The sequence below is a fragment of the Bombina bombina genome, chromosome 1, assembly GCF_027579735.1.
Source record: "Bombina bombina isolate aBomBom1 chromosome 1, aBomBom1.pri, whole genome shotgun sequence".
NCBI lineage: Eukaryota > Metazoa > Chordata > Amphibia > Anura > Bombinatoridae > Bombina > Bombina bombina.
The window spans coordinates 161,303,521-161,324,094 of record NC_069499.1 but is presented as its reverse complement, the minus strand read 5'-3'; positions in this window follow the sequence as shown (position 1 = coordinate 161,324,094).

The following is a 20,574-nucleotide window of genomic DNA, read 5'->3' as shown; positions in this document are numbered from 1 at the left end:
GCACTGTGCACTGGCAGAAGTTGGCAGAGTAGACGCTGTAGGCCTGACACACACGCTTGCAGACAACTATCTGCTATTCAATGTATTACAGTCAAAATTGTATTTTTTTTAAAATCTACACTACTGTTACACCTGATATGAGTTGCACTGGGGTGACACTGTGCCCTGGCAGGCAGGCACTGAAATGCACACGTGTGAAAGAAACTGACTGTTATTATTTAACACAGTCAAAAAGTGTTGTTTTTTTTAAATCTACACTACTGTTACACCAGATATGAGTGGTGGCACTGGGCAAGTGGGCACAGTATACGCTGTGAGCCTGGCACACACGCTGGCAGGCAGGCAACTGCAATTATATAACACAGCAGAGATCAGATGAGTCCTTCAGGACTGTAGAGGACACTGAATACACTAGCCTAGCTATCGATTTCCCTATTAATCAGCAGCAGCTACACTGTCCCTCCTCTTCCTAAGAATGCAGCTTCCGAATGAATCTAAAATGGATGCTGTCCAGGAGGTAGGAGGGTCTGGGAGGGAGGGTCTGCTGCTGATTGGCTGGAATGTGCCTGCTGACTGTGAGGTACATGGTCAAAGTATTACTTAATGATGATGAATAGAGGGCGGATCGAACATCGCATATGTTCGCCCACCGCGGCGAACGCGAACATGCTATGTTCGCCGGGAACTATTCTCCGGTGAACTATTCTGGACATCACTAGTTATTAGTTATGATAAAGTTAGGGGTGTAAGGGTTAGGGTTACGGTTAGGGTTTCGATTAGGTTTAGAGGTTAATATAGTTTAATTTAGTTTGTTACGATGTGGGGAGGCTGGCGGTTTTGGAGTTAATGGTTTTTGTTAGTGGTAGTGATGTGGGAGGCCAGAGGGCTAATAACTTTATTTAGTGGTGGCGATGTCGGGGAGTGGCGGAATAGAGGTTATTACGGTGGGCGATGTTGGTGTGCAGGGGAATAGGGGTTAATAACTTTAGTATAGTGGCGGTGATATCAGGAGTGGCAGATTAGGGCTTAATAGATTTATTTCGGTGGCGGCGATATCGGGAGCGGCAGATTAGGGGTTAATAACATTATGTAGGTGTCGGCAATGTCGGGGGCGGCAGATTAGGGGTGTTTAGACGTGGGGTTTATGTTAGGGTGTTAGGTTTAAATGTAACTTTTTTTCCCCATGGTCATCTATGGGGCTGTGTTACGGAGCTTTTCATTCTACGATCGCAGGTGTTAGGTTTTTTTCTAACACTCTCTTCCCATTGATGTCTATGGGGAAAGCGTGCACGAGCACATCAAAGCAGCGCTTGTATTTTGTGTGGTATGGATCTCAATGCAACCATATTGCACGCACAAGCCGGCTGTTTTAAAACTTGTAATGGCAGCACAATGTAGTGTGAAATAACACAACTTTTGTTGTGTTTGTTTTGCACCCCGTTGCGTCCATAACTTATAATCTACCTGGCAATTTTAAAAAGAAGGCATCTAAGCTAAGGAGACAGACAGTTTTTGGTTCAGATCCTGGACAGCACTTGTTTATTTGTGCTGTCCATTCAGCAAGCACAACCCAGGTTGTGAACCAAAAATGGTCCGGCTTCTAAACTTACATTCTTGCTTTTCAAATAAATATAGCAAGAGAATGAAGAAAAATAATAGGAGCAAATTAGAAAGTTGCTTAAAATTGCATGCTCTATCTGAATCATGAAAGACATTTTTTTTTTGGTTCAGTGCCCCTTTAAAGAGAAGCCAAAATACAGGTAGCCTGGGAGAATACAAAGGAACTACAGGAGCAAAAAGAGTGAAGGTACACTAGGAATTTAACAACAAATGCAACAAAATATCTAGACCATGGAAGTTGTATGCGCTAGCAGGGGGTGTCAATCAACCCAATCATATTGGATTGGGTTGATTTTCGGCAATGTCTGTCCGCCACCTCAGAGCAGGCGGACAGGTTATGGAGCAGCGGTCTTTAGACCGCTGCTTCATAACTTATGTTTCTGGCGAGCCAGAAACATGGGACATTAAGCTCCATATAGAGCTTGATAAATAGGCCCCATTGGGTGAGTTAGTGCGCAGGTAAAATGGGAGAATCCTCATTAGCCAAGGCATGCACTTTATTGCATATAGATATGTGAACTTCTTGCCCAATAACCTGAGGTCCACATCTACTGGACCTTTACATAAATAGGTTTGCCTCTTTGTTGGATTCTGCAACCCTGGCTTCCAAGACCAATGGTGGGAAAGAGGAATGTGGGGATACTTTTGCTGCTAAAGACAGAAGTGACTGGACCCAGAATTATCATTGGACACTTTGGGGGTTTTATTGTTTTTTGTTATTTAGGCTTTTTTTTAGTGGGGAATTTGTATTAAGAGGGGCATTATTGTGTGTTAGGGTCAGTTCTTAAGGTGTTGTGGGCCATTGGATGTTGGTAACCTCTGGGTAGCTGAGGGGTATTGTGGTAAGGGGTAATTTATGGGGATATTTTGGTAATGTTTATTGTGCATGAGAGCTGGGTTGTGATAAGCTTTTATTGAAGTTGGGGCCAAGTTACAGTTAAGATTAATTGGCGGTCAAGCTGAGGTTGTGCTTTATTGTGGGTGCTGGTATATCTTTGGATCCACCTTATGTACTCATAAGATATGTGGCAGTGTTTATTCAATGGAGAATCATTTATTCTTTATCAATTCAGATTGAGTTCAACATTGCCTTGAGACTCTCCATTAAAGTATTTTGGAGAATACATTAACATGGTCGCAAAATTGTAATTTTGGCTTTTTGCGCGCATTGGGATATCGCATAAACAAAAACTTTTACTTTCAACTTGTAATACACGCGGTATCCGACGCACGCAAAAAGTGTATATATGTATTTTATATGTGTACATGTTTTTGTATATGTGTGTATATGTTTATATATATATATATATATATATCTGTATATATATATATCTGTATATGTGTCCCTTCATATGCATTGGGGGGGGGGGGCAGCAGAATTTTGAGTGCCTATGGCAGCACAAGATTTAAATATGACACTGCATATAACATATTCCTTGTGAACATGCTTTTTATTTTTTAGTAAAAATTCTTTAAAACTTTTGTTATTTACTTGCTAGAAAATTATAATTTTATGATAAAAGCGCCATCATGCAAATTGACCCTAGATTTTTTTCACAGCCCACTCCAAACAGTAGCTATATGTGAAGGAGGGTGGAGCCCAGCAAAATAATAACATACAGATGATCACCTGATGAGACCACTGACTGCACGGACAGCCTGCTTGTATATTTTGTTGGAAGAACAGGAGCTGGGTAAGTCGTCAGTGCACAAGTGAGGAAGTTTATTCTGTTCAGCTGCAGAATAAGCCAATCACTTAGTTTAATCCATAAGATGACAGTTTTTTGTTTTACATTGCTCACCCTTGCCCCCCCCTCTCCGGACGCCCATGTCGACAATGGATTAATATTTCAGTTTTTATCCCCTTCATCAAATAAACATAGTGGAGTGTACCCGCAATATATAGTGAACAAAGACGTAATCAAACATACCCCTCTTTATTGTGGTGCCAAACATTCTAATCTGGATCACAAACCGGAAGTGACATCAACGTCCAGTAATGTGGAATTATGGTGAAATTTAAACAACATTTCTATAATAAGTTAAATCTCTTACACAGTGACTTAATTATCTTCATCAATACACAGCAATATTGAATACTATGGCAATAAAGCAAATGTAAATCTGGTATGTATTAGGTTACATTAAATGGCGTTGTCAGGGAAACCATGACGCGTCTTCAGTGTACACAAACAACTCATTGGGGTATATTTATTAAATGGAGAGAGGACATGATTCATTATAGCGAATTATGTCTGTTCGACTTCGCTAAATGCTGACAGTATACGCTTAAATGCTTGTGCAATGCCTCCCCCTGCTCACCGGCAGCCAATCGGCAGCTAGCAGGGGATGTCAATCATCCCGTTTAGATTGGATCAGGATGATTTCAGTCCGCCACCTAAAAGCTGGTGGAGAAGTTAAGGAGCTTACGAGCGATGCTTCTAAACTTACCTCTCAGGTGGACCTGAAACTATCGGCATAGAATGCAGCATCTGCTGCATAATAAATCTATCCCATTGTGTTATCTTTTATAAATTCAAAACATGAACTAAAATACATCACCTAAAAGAGAGGTTATTTAAATAAATCAATGGAACTTGAATAAATCTTCTAGGGATGTTACACGTTCCAGGTAACTTCACAAAGTTAAAACCTACAGAAATAGATTCTATTCAGTGAGTCCAATTATCATTCACACTGTACATAGTGATTTGCAAAAGACAACATGGCAAATCACTATGTTCAGTGCGAACGATAAAAGGATATTTTTTGCTTAAATAATTTTTATTGATATTTTTATACACTTTATAAATAACAGACAATGTAAATTGTACCTCAAATCCCCATGTCCCAGTACATAAGAAGAGAGGGAAAGATCAACAGAATTTTGTGTCCCGAAGGCCCCTCCACATTGACCCCATTTCCCCTCCTCATCCCTAGTGGTTTTGTGGGACACACTCACATATGAGAAGTGTCTAATTCTGAAGACAGAGAAAAAGATCTGCCACATCTTCTACAGTCTTTGAGGTGTTTCAATTAAAATAACAATACACATTAACTAAATTCATGTAGAACTATTTTTGTACATGCCAGTGGGGGTGGGGGGGAGGAGAGGGGGGGGGGAAGGGGGGGGGGAGGGGAGAGGTAGTATCCAGATTCTCAGTGACATCTAGTTATGTTCATTTGTCTTGTATCTACCATATAATAGATCACGATGCATTATCAACAGAATTAATTAATTTATACTCACTTAGATTGTTCTGCTTTACTCATCCAGTAGTACCATATCTTGCTAATCGAAGCTCTATTGTTCAATATATCAGCTGCAGACTCGTACATAGTATAGGTGTACTGGACTTTATTATATATCTCTACCCATGGGGGGGGTACCTATTTTCCAATACTTCGCAATGCAGGTCCTCATGACCGTGCATAGGATTCTAATAAAGGTGTTGAGGTGTCTGTAAAATTTATCTATGTATTCATGTAGTAGAGCCTGCTGGATATCAAGGGCAAATTCCTCATTGAGTAGTTGACTAATGAGAGCAGACAACAGTCTCCAGATCCCTTGCACCTCCGCACACTCCACCACATGTGTTTGTAGGAGCCTACTTCCCCACATCCTATATACCACAAATTGTTCCCATGTGGATACATATGGGAAGTTCTCACTGGGGTCAAATACCATCTAAATATAGTTTTCATAGTGTTTTCCTTTAGGTCTACACTCACAAGCCCTTTGTATGCAGATTGAAACAGTACCCCCACACCTGCACCTCTCTAACTATGTTCAGCTCTTTTTACCATGCTAACATTATGGGGGATTCGGTTTTATTCGGGGGGGGGGGGGGGGGGTTGTAGAGCTAAATAGATTCTGGATATAGAGTGTTTAGTTCTAGAAGGGCTATTGCCACACAACTCCAGGATTGTAGACATCTTACCTGGGGATTTTTAAAAAAAGATTTGCAGAGAGGATCCTAGTTGAAGGTAGAGGTACCAGTGTAGCTTGCTAGGTAATAATTGTGTCTGTAGCTGGGAGAATGGGATCAGTTTCCCGCTCTCCACAATGTCTGCCACCCTATATAACCCCTTATTTTCCCATTTTTTGATCTGCATGCGGGAGTCTCCAGACAGGAAATACCTAATAGGCGTTAGTAGGGAGTATTCCGGGATAAGGTCTCCTCTCTTCATTGCTTTCGTCCATATGTTTACTGTCAAGCCTAATGTGTGGGTCTTAGAAGGTGCTTTACTAGAGTGTATTGTCTGTGTATCCCACAAGATCGAGTCTCAATCCTCCCATTCCCCTAATTCCACCTCCAGTTAAACCTAAATTGCTTCCTCCGACCTCTTCAAGAACATAGAATCTTGTGACAATCTAGCTGCTCTAAAGTAGTCCATTAAATTTGGAGCTCCCAACCCCCCTAATACCCTGTGTCTATAAATTGACGGTTTTGTGATCCTCGCGCTTTTTGTCCCTCTGATAAAAGATAACATTTCCGCTTGTATCTTTTTTATATCTGACTTGATGATCTTAATGGTAAATGCTCTGAAAAGATATAGAATACATGGGAGAATATTCATTTTTACCGCCGCCAGTCTACCCAGCCAGAAAAAGTTATATTTTCTCCATTTCAAGAGATCTTTCCAAATCTGGCTGAAGAGTGGGGCATAGTATTTGAGCATGTGCTTCACCCATTTAAAATCAAAATTTAATTCCAGGATTTTTTGAGTGTGGTGAGGAATGGCTATGGGTAGGACTTCGCATTTATCTACATTTATCTTATATCCCGATATAACTGAAAAGATGTTCAATAGCACGTATAAGTTGGGGAGGGATACAGCGGTTTAGTGATGGTTAATAGGATGTCATCCGCAAAGAGGGCTAGTTTGTATTCTGTCTTTGCTATTTTGACTCCTGAAATGTCTAAGTGCATTCTAATTTTGGCTGCTAGTGGCTCAATGCAGAGGGTAAACAATAACAGTAACAAAGGGCAGCCTTGCCTAGTACCATTAAGTATAGGAAATATTTTAGATTTGTAGCCCCCTGAAGTCACCTGAGCTTGAGGAAGTGAGTAAATTTCCTGTATGGCTGTCATAAATGAACCATCAAATCCTATCCTGTTCAAATTTGTAGTCATATACCTCCAGTCAGTTTTATCAAATGCCTTCTCTGCATCCAGCGAGAGAAGCAGAGAAGGCGATCGCGACTCGCCTAGGTGATGTAAAAGGTTAGTCATCTTTCTGATATTGTCTGGGGCCTCTCTATCCATTATAAATCCCACCTGATCGGGGTGGACCAAACAGGGCATAATTGATTTAAGGCGGTTAGCTAGGATTTTGGTGAATATTTTTATGTCTTGGTTAATCAGTAAAATCGGGCGACAGTTTTGACATTTCTTATGATCTTTCTCGGGTTTAGGGATTACTACTATTTTTGCATGTAGCAAGTCTTGTGAGATGGGGTTAATAATATTTAAATACTGGCGGACAGCAGATTAGGGGTTAATAATATTTAAATACTGTTTGCGATGCGGGAGGGCGGTGGTTTAGAGGTTAATTGGTTTATTATAGTGGCGACGATGTATAGTGGTTAATACATTTTTTAAGTGGTGGCGATGTCCGGAGTGGCAGATTAGGGGTTAATATTTTTATTTTAGTATTTGTGATGTGGGAGGGCCTCAGTTTATGGATGTTAGTGTACTTTGTGACAGTTTAGTTATGAGTTTTATGGTACAGCTTTGTAGCATAAAACTCATAACTACTGACTTTAGATGGCAATACGGATCTTGTCATTTTAGGCTGTACCGCTCCCTTTTTGGCCTCACAGCAAAACTTGTAATACCGGCACCATGAAAGTCCCATTGAAAAAGGACTTTTTTAAAAGTGCAGTACTGACGTTGTGTGATGGCCAAAAAGATGTGCGGTGCACCTATTCTGACAAGACTTGTAATAGCGGCATTAGGGGAAAAGCATCGTTATGAAGCATAACGATGCTCTTTCACTCATAACGCAAAACTCGTAATTTAGCTGTAAATTAGCTAATTCATATACACAAGCCTTAAAAAAGCAAATATCATACATTTCATAATCTGCAGCTGGTAAAAAAAAAAGTAATTACAAACACATTAAAGGGATAGGAAAGTCAAAATTAAACTTGCATGATTCAGATAGAGCATGTCATTTTAATACACCTTTTAAATTCACTTCTATTTTCAAATGTGCTTCGTTCTCTTAGTATCCCTTGTTAAAAAATGAATACGCACATATAATACACTAGTGGGAGCTGCTGCTAATTGGTGCCTGCACACATTTGTCTCTTGTGATTGGCTAAACAGATATTTTCAGCTTCCTGTCAGTAATGCAATGCTGTCCCTTCAGCAATGGATAACAAGAGAATGATGAAAATTTGATAATAGAATTAAAATGGAAAGTTGTTTAAAATTTTATGTTCTATCTGAATCATAAAAGAAAATGTTGGGGTTTACTATCTCTTTAAGGGAAAAACAATTTTTTTGTATACCGTCACTTTAAGTATTTCTTAACGCCCCTTTTAGCTTTAGTGCAGCTGGCTTAGTGCACCTTTGGGTTATCACTTGAGTAGTAGCCAGACGAGGCTTTTATACAGCGCCTCATAGAAGTCTATGGGGAAAGGGAGTTAGTATGGTCGGGCTATCTGACCTCTACATCTTTGCACACAGGCAAAAGACTCAAGCGCACTATCTTTTTACTTTTTCAACAGTGCAAGCATAGGAATGCTATTGATTTAACTTGCACCGTTTTAGTGATCAAGTGCTAATATTTTTGTGCTCCACTTGTAATCTAGGCTAATGTATGCTAACCTTTTGTTACGTCAGTGCCTATTTTGTCATCCCCTTAACCCCTTAAAGATAGGTAATCCCTTTATTACCCATTCCCCAGTTTTGCAACACAGTTATATTAATATATGTTTAACCTCTGTGATTACCTTGTATCTAAGCCTCTGCAGACTGCCCCCTTATCTCAGTGCTTTTGACAGATATTCAGTTTAGCCAATCAGTGCAGACTCCTAAATAACTCCACGGGAGTGAGCACAATGTTATCTATATGACACACATGAACTAGCACTGTCTAACTGTGAAAAACTTTAAAAATGCTCTGAGCTAAGAGGTGGTTTTCAACGGTTTAGAAATCAGTTTGAGCCTATCTAGGTTTAGCTTTTCAAAAATGCCACCAAGGGAACAAAGCAAATTTGATGATAAAAGTAAATTGAAAAGTTGTTTAAAATTGCATGTCCTATCTGAATCATAAAAGTTTAATTTTGACTAGACTGTTCCTTTAACATGTAAGCCTAAAGGCCCAGCTGTTTTGTAGATCACTTTATATCAGGTGATTTAGAACAATGCAACTCTTGACAGGGACCTCAACCCATTTGCTCCTATAAATGCTACCTGTGCATATTATACATATTTTATAGAGCTGTTGAATCTGTTGGTACAAAAAACTGATATAATAATAATAATCATCAAAATTTCCCAAGAAGAGCCCCTATGGTCTAATTTACCCTTATCATGTTCCATTAATTTTTGTATCTAGTCAAGTTCATTATTTTCTGATCATTTATTTATACATTTTGTACTCAGTTACAACTGCTATTTTGCTGAGTTTCCGGTTGGCATGGAGATACAAGGTTTACATTTGTTTGTTTATTGTAGGAATCCCTTAACAGATTTTTTTTGGGAAGCATTTTGTTTTACAGCACTGGTGCGCACATGATGTAGAATACCAAGCCCACATACACAAGTGACACTGCATATTCTAACATTGCCAATTTCTCTAATACATTTGGAGATCACCACAACCGACTTGGCATTGCACATTGTTATGCTATTTGATCTCAGATGTTTGTGAGTGCAGTATGGTTTTAATAGTTGTATTACTATACAATAATTATAGAAACATGCTTGTGGTATACTTGTTTTCCAAATAACAGTGAAATAGCAACAGTTATTAAAACCAACACTGAACAGTCCTAGTTAAAGTTTCTGCACTGTAATGGCATAACTTGAATGAAAAACTACAATAATTCAGATTATCCTAGCTTTGTGAAGGAATAATCTAGATTTTATTAAAGAGACAAAGACGAATATTTTGCATTAGCCTTTTCCTTTGCTGCTCAACAGTCATTCAAAGTAGCAATAAACACTTTAAAAATGTAACATAGAAAGTACAGAAATGAATTTGGTAACCAATGAAAAACAACCCTGGATGGTTTGATCTAATTCAGACCAATCAGAAAAGATAATTTTGTTATAAACTGTCCAAATAGTATCCCAACTGAACTTTGGTGCTTGAGGAGAAAAATTGTTGAAGTCTTCATAAATGAGTCCATAAACTAATACAAAAAACATTAGTAAAAAACAGAAAAAAATAAAGAAAAAATTTGAAACACAATTCATCCGAAGGAACTTGGAATCCTGTAGAACTTGCTGAAAATTCTCCATATGTAACTTGAATTTGAATATCATCTTTTACATTAAACAGACATTCAGAATCCTGAATGAGAAGGACCAGGAGATGAAATAAATATATATAAATTATTTATCGAATTATAAGATACATACAAATACCAATAGGGTAAGGGAAAAAAGGGAGGGGAAATACTCGTCTCTGTTTCTTTAATAAAATATAGATTATTCTTTCACAAAGCTAGGATAATCAGAATTATCGATACCTGCTTCACTCATTATCCATTTAATCCATCTACTAATGGAAGTAGAAGAAACAGAAAAGTGAGGAAGAGAAAAAGAGATCAAAAGCTGATTAGAAGAAAAAGAATTTCGAAAGGACAAAGTACATTTTTCATATTCTTTGAGGCAAAGAACAACGCACAAGGAAGGACAATCCGAAAAATAAGGATAAAAAATAGAAGACGACATACATTTAGTTCTTCTAGAAATATTAAAGTTCACTCCTTGAGGTGAAAACATCTTAGAAGAAAAGTCAATGGCTTTAACGTCCGAAACTCTTCTACAAGATAGAAGACAAAGAAGAGTTGCAAGTTTACAAGAAAGTTGCTTAAGAGAAAGAGATTCATTACAAGGCCAAGATTGAAACAGGGAAAAAATATAATTAAAATAAAGAAAAAAAGAGGCGCCACATGGTGTGGTACATACAAAAAAGGTGTCCCCACAGGAGATATGATACCCAGAGCCCTAGGTAATGGAGACTCACAAACGGGGTGGCAAAACCAAAGTGCCAGACAAAGTGGCACAGGAAAATCAGAGTCGCCCGTATGACTCACAGCTTCCACTGGAGCGTGCAGCGTTAGGTCAGGTTACCAATGATAGCCAATCAGGAGACGCCGACTGTCCGACAGCTCATACCATACAGCTGTTGGGCTCGAAGGTGCCGACACAGGAAGCAGGGAGTAGCCAGAGAGGGGGGGGGGGTGTGGCAGTAGACACTGGGATAGACACACTTGGTCCAAATATGAAGATATTAAAAACTGTTATAGAACAAGAGTACAGTGAACAAGCTGGTGGATATTATAAAGTGTATATTTATTAAATACACTGATATATAGCAACACGTTTCTCAGCAGAACATGCTGTTTCATCAGGCTGTATAATTCCACAACAGCTTGCTCCACATATATATCCTGAACTGCCAATCAGAAACTAACACAATACCACACCTTCTCTTGTGTCAGATTACACGCTGTCAGGTGTACTCATAACGTAGAATGTCAGTCGGTGAGAGGTAAATAGACAGGAGATATAAAATATATAAAGTGGACATATAAAACAATTAAATAGGAGACATTCCAACATGTGATATTACATAAAAATATATAAATGTGTATATATGTATAATCTAAAGTCTAACAAAATATAAAATATATATAATCACATTTAAAGGACTAATGCCTACATTTGATAAAAAAAATTGGTTAAAAGCACAGTCATAATATTAACATCTGAACCTCTAACTCATAATAGAGACCGCACAACCAAATATGCTAAAAGATTGTGTGATTACTAATATAAAACCAAATATTACAAAACATGTTGTTGGTACATAGACAATAAACCAATTCGATAAAGTAACTACAGATAAAAACATAAATGTGAATATGTAAGATAGTAGATAGTAATTCTAAATACTGTATTATAAAATGGTATGTAACTATTAACAGGAATAACTGGCAGCCACTAGGGAAGCCAGAATAGGAATATTGGTAAGTGTATATTATTGATTGAGATAATCTAAAACTATATATTCACCCTTAAAGCGAAATGACTGGATTATTTCAGAGGGATAGAGATGTTTAAGACAAATCTATATTACTCTATAATATACTTATGTATATAAACGGAGGTATGACTAATCCTACATAAGACTAGGAGGCAATCTATATGTGACAGTGTCACAGAAGACGATCCATCATTAAAATAGATATCTAGTTGATATTGGATAATTGACTATAACAGTATATATAGTAAATATAAGCCAAATCAGAATCATAATAGTATCAAGGAGAAGGCTATAATTATTGGTCAAGAGCTGATGCAATATTGATGGCCTATGGTTTGGTTAGAGATCAATTGTCACATATAATCAACTAAAAAGATCTGATAAGATACGATAAGATTAGTGAATAATACGATATAGCTAAACAGTCGAAATCTAACAGATATCCAAATGAGGAACTTTAATTAAAAGCTGCTAGATCTATGTTAAGATTAAGCCCAGTGGGGTGCAGGCTCTTGAGAACATGAATCCAATAGGTCTCCCTCTGTCTCAACTTAAAGAATCGATTATAGAGATGAGAGGGAGGAATATACTCTATTGGAGTAATGGAATAGCAGTTATTATTACCAGGATGTGTAAGATTGCAGTGTCTTGGGACACTGTGATTTTAGAGATTGTTCTTGATGTTACGTTGATGTTCAGACCATCTAATGCTTAATCGTCTACAGGTGTGCCCAATATATTGTACCCCACAAAAACAAGTGAGGAGATAAACAACATATTTTGAAGAACATGATATATGGCCTATGATAGAATAATGTCTGCCAGTCACATTGGATTTCAATGTCTTGTTCGTATGTGAGATCTTGATACATAGAGGGGTAGTTATCAACGAGTCTACTTTACCTGCCTTCGCTGGTTCAATACGCCCGCCTAAGCTCGCCTACCATCGCCGCCGCGGACCTGAATACGTTCGCCTAAGTTATCAATAAAGCTGTCAAAAAGCCACGCACCAAGTACGGGGCGATGAGCAGCGGACTGTGAGAGTTATCACTCCGATCTCACTGCTCTTTGGCTTTTTTACAGCTTTATTGCTAGCCTGTCACTAAGCACCCACACTAACTACATTGTTCTACCCCCTATACCGGCGCCCCCGGAGCCCCCCGCAACTCAATAAAGTTATTAACCCCTAAACCGCCGCTCCTAGACCCCCTCGCAACTCTTATAAATGTATTAACCCCTAAACCGCCGCTCCCGGACACCGCCGCCACCTACATTATACCTAGTAACCCCTATCCTGCCCCCCCTATACCGTCGCCCTCTATAATAAAGTTATTAACCCCTATCCTGCTGATCCCACACCTCACCGCAACTAAATAAATAGTTTAACCCCTAAACCGCCGCTCCCGGACCCCGCCGCAGCCTATATTAAACTTATTAACTCCTAATCTGCCCCCCCTACACCGCTAAAAGAAATACAAAATTACCTGTAAAATAAATCCTAACCTAAATTACAATTAAACCTAACACTACACTAGCATTAAATTAATTAAATAAATTAACTACAAATAACTACAATTAAATACAATTACATAAACTAACTAAAGTACAAAAAATAAAAAAAGCTAAGTTAGAAAAAATAAAAAAAATAAGTTACAAACATTTAAAAAATAAAACAACAATTTTAAGCTAATTACACCTAATCTAAGCCCCCTAATAAAATAACAAAGCCCCCCCAAAATAAAAAAATGCCCTACCCTTTTCTACATTAAAAAAGTTCAAAGCTCTTTTACCTTACCTTTTGCGGGGCATGCCCCAAAGAAAACTTCTCTTTTGCCTGTAAAAGGAAAATACAACCCCCCCCAACATTAAAACCCACCACCCACATACCCCTAATCTAACCCAAACCCCCCCTTAAATAAACCTAACACTACCCCCCTGAAGATCATCCTACCTTGAGTTGTCTTCAGCCAGCCAACCCACCGATGGAACCGAAGAGGAGATCCGGAGCAGCAGAAGTGATCCTCCAAGGGGCGCTGAGGAAGTCTTCCATCCGATGAAGTCATCATCCAGGCGGCACTTGAAGAAGTCTTCCATCCAGGCGATGTCATCTTCCAAGCGGCGCTGAAGAAGTCTTCCATCCGGGTGATGTCTTCTTCCAAGCGGGGTCTTCAATCTTCTTTCTTCAGGATCCACCTTCATCCCGCCGACGCGGAACATCCTTCTTCCCCGACGGACTAACAACGAATGAAGGCTCCTTTAAGGGACGTCATCCAAGATGGCGTCCCTTCAATTCCAATTGGCTGATAGGATTCTATCAGCCAATCGGAATTAAGGTAAGAAAAATCTGATTGGCTGATTGAATCAGCCAATCAGATTGAAGTCCATTCCGATTGGCTGATCCAATCAGCCAATCAGATTGAGCTCGCAATCAGCCAATGATAGTGTAGTGTTAGGTTTAATTGTAACTTAGGTTAGGATTTATTTTACAGGTAATTTTGTATTTCTTTTAGCTAGGTAGTTATTAAATAGTTAATAACTATTTAATAACTATTCTAACTAGCTAAAATAAATACAAAGTTACCTGTAAAATAAATATAAATCCTAAAATAGCTACAATGATCGGATCAGCCAATAGAATGCGAGCTCAATCTGATTGGCTGATTCCATCAGCCAATCAGATTTTTCCTACCTTAATTCCGATTGGCTGATAGAATCCTATCAGCCAATCGGAATTGAGGGGACAACATCTTGGATGACGTCCCTTAAAGGAGCCTTCATTCGTCGTAGTCAGTCGGTGAAGAAGGAGGTTCCGCGTCGGCGGGAGGAAGATTCAAGACCCGGCTTGGAAGATGATATCGCCCGGATAGAAGACCTCTTCAGCGCCTCTTTGAAGATGACATCGGCCGGATCGAAGACTTTTCTTCAGCGCCGCCTGGATGATGACTTCATCGGATGGAAGATTTCTTCAGCGCCGCTTGGAGGATTAACTTCTTCCGCTCCGGATGTCCACTTTGGTTCCATCGCTGCTCGGCTGAGTGAAGACAAGGTAGGATGATCTTCAGGGGATTAGTGTTTTTGTAAGGGGGGTTTGGGTTAGATTAGGGGTATGTGGGTGGTGGGTTTTAATGTTGGGGGGGGTTGTATTTTTCTTTTACAGGCAAAAGAGCTGTTTTGTTTGGGGCATGCCCCCACAAATGGCCCTTTTAAGGGCTGGTAAGGTAAAAGAGCTTTGAACTTTATTTAATTTAGAATAGGGTAGCGCATTTTTTTATTTTGGGGGGTTTGTTATTTTATTAGGGGGCTTAGATTAGGTGTAAGTAGCTTAAAATTTTTGTAATATTTTTAACATGTTGGTAACTTATTTTTTTATTTTTTGTAACTTAGCTTTTTTTATTTTTTGTACTTTAGTTAGTTTATGTAATTGTATTTAATTGTAGTTATTTGTAGGTAGTTTATTTAATTAATTTAATGATAGTGTAGTATTAGGTTTAATTGTAACTTAAGTTAGGATTTATTTTACAGGTAATTTTGTATTTCTTTTAGCTAGGTAGTTATTAAATAGTTAATAACTATTTAATAACTATTCTAACTAGCAAAAATAAATACAAAGTTACCTGTAAAATAAATATAAATCCTAAGATAGCTACAATATAATTATTAATTATATTGTAGCTATCTTAGGGTTTATTTTACAGGTAAGTATTTATTTTTAAATAGGAATAATTTATTAAAGTATAGTGCAGTGTTAGGTGTAATTGTAACTTAGGTTAGGATTTATTTTACAGGTAAATTTCAGTTTATTTTAGCTAGGTAAGCTATTAAATAGTTAATAACTATTTAATAGCTATTGTACCTAGTTAAAATAAATTGAAAGGTACCTGAAAAATAAAAATAAATCCTAAGATAGCTAGAATATAATTATTATTTATATTGTAGCTATATTAGGGTTTATTTTAAAGGTAAGTATTTAGTTTTAAATAGGATTCATTTAGTTAATAAGAGTTAATTTATTTAGATTTATTTATTTAATATTTAAGTTAGGGGGGCGTTAGGGTTAGTGTTAGACTTAGGTTTAGGGGTTAATAATTTTATTACAGTGGCGGCGGCGTAGTGGGGGGCAGGATAGGGTTTAATAAATTTATTATAGGGGGCGACGGTGTAGGGGAGGCAGATTAGGGGTTAATAAATGTATTATAGGTGACGACGGTGTAGGGGGGGCAGGATAGGGGTTAATAGGTTTAATATAGGTTGCGGCGGGTTCAGGGAGCGGCGGTTTAGGGGTTAAACTATTTATTTAGTTGCGGAGAGGTGCGGGATCAGCAGGATAGGGGTTAATAACTTTATAATAGATTGCGACGGTATAGGGGGGGCAGGATAGGGGTTACTAGGTATACTGTAGGTGGCAGCGGTGTCCGGGAGCGGCGGTTTAGGGGTTAATACATTTCTAAGAGTTGCGGCGGGGTCTAGGAGCGGCGGTTTAGGGGTTAGTAACTTTATTTAGTTGCGGGGGGCTCCGGGGGCGCCGGTATAGGGGTTAGAGCAGTGTAGTTTAGTGTGAGTGCTTAGTGACAGGCTAGCAATAAAGCTGGGAAAAAGCCGAAGAGCAGCGAGATCGGATGAGTGATAACTCTCACAGTCCACTGCTCATTGCCCCGCGGCTTTTTGACAGCTTTATTTGATAACTTAGGTGTATTTTTTCAGGTCCGCGGCGGCGATGTGAGGCGAGCTTAGACGGGCGTATTGGGCCGACGAAGCCAGAAAAGTAGACGGCTTGATAACTACCCCCCATTGATGTACAAAATTCTCTGTTATATCTGATAATTGTTTGGATTGAGTTCCACCCAAACGATTCAGATAATGAACTGCAGAGATATTGTCCATCCGTAAAAGAATAGAAATGGGAGAATTTTGTTTGACAAAGCTCTTTATCGCAAATGAACCTGCAATTAGTTCTAGACAATTTATATGCAAGTTGCATTCCAAAATTGACCATTTGCCTCCGGTTATTTGAGAACCACATCTGGGACCACAGCCTGAATTGCTTGCATCTGATTCTATTATAACATCTGGAGCTTTTCCGAATATAGCTTTGCCATTCCAAGCTTCTATATTGAAAAGCCACCAGGTCAATTCAGTCCTGCCTTCTTCTGACAAAGAAATTCTGTGAGAATAAGAGAAACCCTTCCTTAAATAAAAACAAAATAATCTCCGCAATGCTCTGTAATGTAATGGAGCTGGAAAAATCGCTTGAATTGAGGCCGAAAGAAGACCCACAATTCTTGCGAGAGTCCTGATTGGAAAAAACGTTTTCTTTAGTAAATGAGACATTTCTAATTTTATTTTGTTTACTTTCTCCAAGGGAAGACTCAATGTAGATAAAGATGTATCTATTAGAAAACCTAGGAAAGTCAGCTTCTGGGAAGGTAGAAGAACCAAGGTTCTTCAAAATAGTCAGAGTTAATTCTAAATGAGAAAGAAGAAGAGAAGGATCTTGATTCATAAGAAGTATATCGTCAAAATAAATGATTAGACGAATACCTCTTAGTCTCAACCAAGCTACTACAGGTTTTAAAATGTTTGTGAAAACCCAAGGGGCTGATGATAGACCAAAAGGGAGACAAGTAAACTGACAAGTCCGATTTCTCCAGATAAAACGGAGAAAATTGCGATGGGAAGGATGAATGGGAACCGTCAAATAAGCATCTGTTAAATCCAGTCATTGTCCATAAGACAATCTCTTACAAGATGAATTCCCTCCATCTTGAAATGATTGTAAGATAGGAAGGCATTCATATTCCTCAGATGTATCACAGGGCGGAGAGATCCTTCTTTCTTTCTCACAAAAAACATGTTGCTGAGAAAAGAATTTTCGTTGTTTGGAGCTAGGTTTATAGCTTGTTTTAAAAGATTTTTTATCTCTTGATCTAAATTATTTGAGTCTATTTTTGAAAAAAACAATTGGATTTTGAGGGTGATTTGGGAAAGGAGGGGATATAGAATCTAAGAGGAGACCTGAAACAGTCTGAATAACCAAAACATCTGATGTTATAAAGCTCCAATTTTTTATAAATAATAAAGAAAGGGGACTCACCTGAGAAAAGTCTCGGACGGGATCTTGCTCTGGAAAATCTTGGGTTCCAAGGATGGGTTCTTGAGGGAAAGAAGTTTGTGAGTGACGGATTTGGTGGAGGGAAGGCTTGAAACTGAGGCCTATAAGAGAAGTATGGATGACCGGGAAAATGGCCTCTTCCTTTCCCGGCCCAGTCAAAAACACGGTTAGGTGGAGGATAAAAAATCTTTTTTTAAGTGGTTTTTACTTTATTCAATGAATTAAATATATTGACATAAGAGTTTAATTCCTTTAAACCTAAATCCCCAAACAAAAGACCCTCAGCTTGAGGCCCCATTTCAGTAGGGGCAAAGTCAGAAATCTTAGGGTCAATTTTACGTAAAATTATTCTTCTACGTTGAGTAGATAAAGCCGTATTGGCATCTCCCATCAAATAAATAGACCATTGAATCCATTGTCTCATTACATAAGGATACAACATAGATTACATAGATTTATTGACTATAGCTTTCTCTGTCAACTCAAACATCTTAGTAATAGGACCTAAGGTGTCCAAATATTTTTCCTGACATGCTTTTAAAAATGTATCCGGCCCTCTTCTAATTTTAAAATATTTTGAGCCTACAAGTTTAACAATATTTGCACCTACTTCAGTCAGGTCTAGGATATTCGGCTCTTAAAGTTGACCTGGCTTTAACAGAAAGAGATTTTCTTAAATAGTGATTTAAAAATTTAGCAACCCTCTTAGGGGGTCTCAAATTAGAGGAGCGATGGTTCTGTAAATCTTCAGGATCTAAGAATTCCTGTCCCTCATTATCTAATAATTTCTTTTTTGATTTCTTAATAGATTTTTTTGTATTTCTTCTTTTTGGGAATTTAATCTGAAGAAGAACTATCAGAAAGCTCTTGTGTAAATACAGATTGCCAAGAAAAATCATCATTATTTGCACTGGAGTCCGAAACTAAGTCTACTTTCCTCTTGGCTGTTTTTTAATAGGAGCTGCATCCTCTGAATCCTATCAGCCAATCGGAATTCGAGGGACGCCATCTTGGATGACGTCACTTAAAGGAACCTTCATTCGTCGGGAGTCGCCAGAAGAAGAGGATGGATCCACGTCGGCGGCTTCAAGATGGTCCCGCTCCGCATGGATGAAGATAGAAGACGCCGCCTGGATGAACATGTCTACCGGTCCAGATGTCCTCTTCTTGCCGGATAGGATGAAGACTTCGGACCCTCTTCTGGACCTCTTCTTGCCGGATAAGATGAAGACTTCGGACCCTCTTCTGGACGGATCGGTGATACCCGGCGTGGTGAAGATAAGGTAGGGAGATCTTCAGGGGCTTAGTGTTAGGTTTTTTAAGGGGTGTTTGAGTTAGATTAGGGGTATGTGGGTGGTTGGTTGTAATGTTGGGGGGGTATTGTATGTTTTTTTTAAATGCAAAAGAGCTGTTTTCTTTGGGGCATGCCCCGCAAAAGTCCCTTTTAAGGGCTGGTAAGGTAATAAAGCTGTTAACTTTTTATTGTAGAAAAGGGTAGGGCATTTTTTTATTTTGGGGGGCTTTGTTATTTTTTTAGGGGGCTTAGAGTAGGTGTATTTATTTTAAAATTCTTGTAATCTTTTTTATTTTTTGTAATTTAGTTTAGTTGATATAATTGTAGATAGTTTAGTTAATTAATTTATTGATAGTGTAGTGTTAGGTTTAATTGTAACTTAGGTTAGGATTTATTTTACAGGTAATTTTGTACTTATTTTAACTAGGTAGCTATTAAATAGTTATTAACTATTTAATAGCTATTGTACCTAGTTAAAATAAATACAAAGTATAATTATTCGCTATATTGTAGCTATATTAGGGTTTATTTTACAGGTAAGTATTTAGCTTTAAATAGGATTAATTTATTTAATAAGATTTATTTTATTTCGTTAGATTTAAATTATATTTAACTTAGGGGGGTGTTATTGTTAGGGTTAGACTTAGCTTTAGGGGTGAATACATTTATTAGAGTAGCGGCGAGGTCCGGTCGGCAGATTAGGGGTTAATAAGTGTAGATAAGGTAGGGGCGACATTGGGGGGGGGCAGATTAGGGGTTAATAAATATTATGTAGGTGTCGGCGATGTTAGGGGCAGCAGATTAGGGGTACATAGGGATAATGTAGGTTGCGCCGGTGTGCGGTCGGCAGATTAGGGGTTAAAAAATGTTATTAGAGTGGCAGCGATGTGGGGGGACCTCGGTTTAGGGATACATAGGTAGTTTATGGGTGTTAGTGTACTTTAGAGCACAGTAGTTAAGAGCTTTATGAACCAGCGTTAGCCCATAAAGCTCTTAACTACTGACTTTTTTCTGTGGCTGGAGTTTTGTTTGTTTTGTCGTTAGAGTTCTAACGCTCACTTCAGCCAAGACTCTAAATACCAGCGTTAGAAAGATCCCCGGCTGGAAAGTGAGCGTTAGACCCTTTCCTGACTGACTCTAAATACCAGCGGGCGGCCAAAACCAGCGTTAGGAGCCCTTAACGCTGGTTTGGACGGCTAACGCAGAACTCTAAATCTAGGCGTTAGTATCTATAAAAAGAGTAGTATTCCACAGTGTTAAAATATATAACATGGATCCATGTGTACAATGAGCTCTAAATATATAAAAAAAAAACATA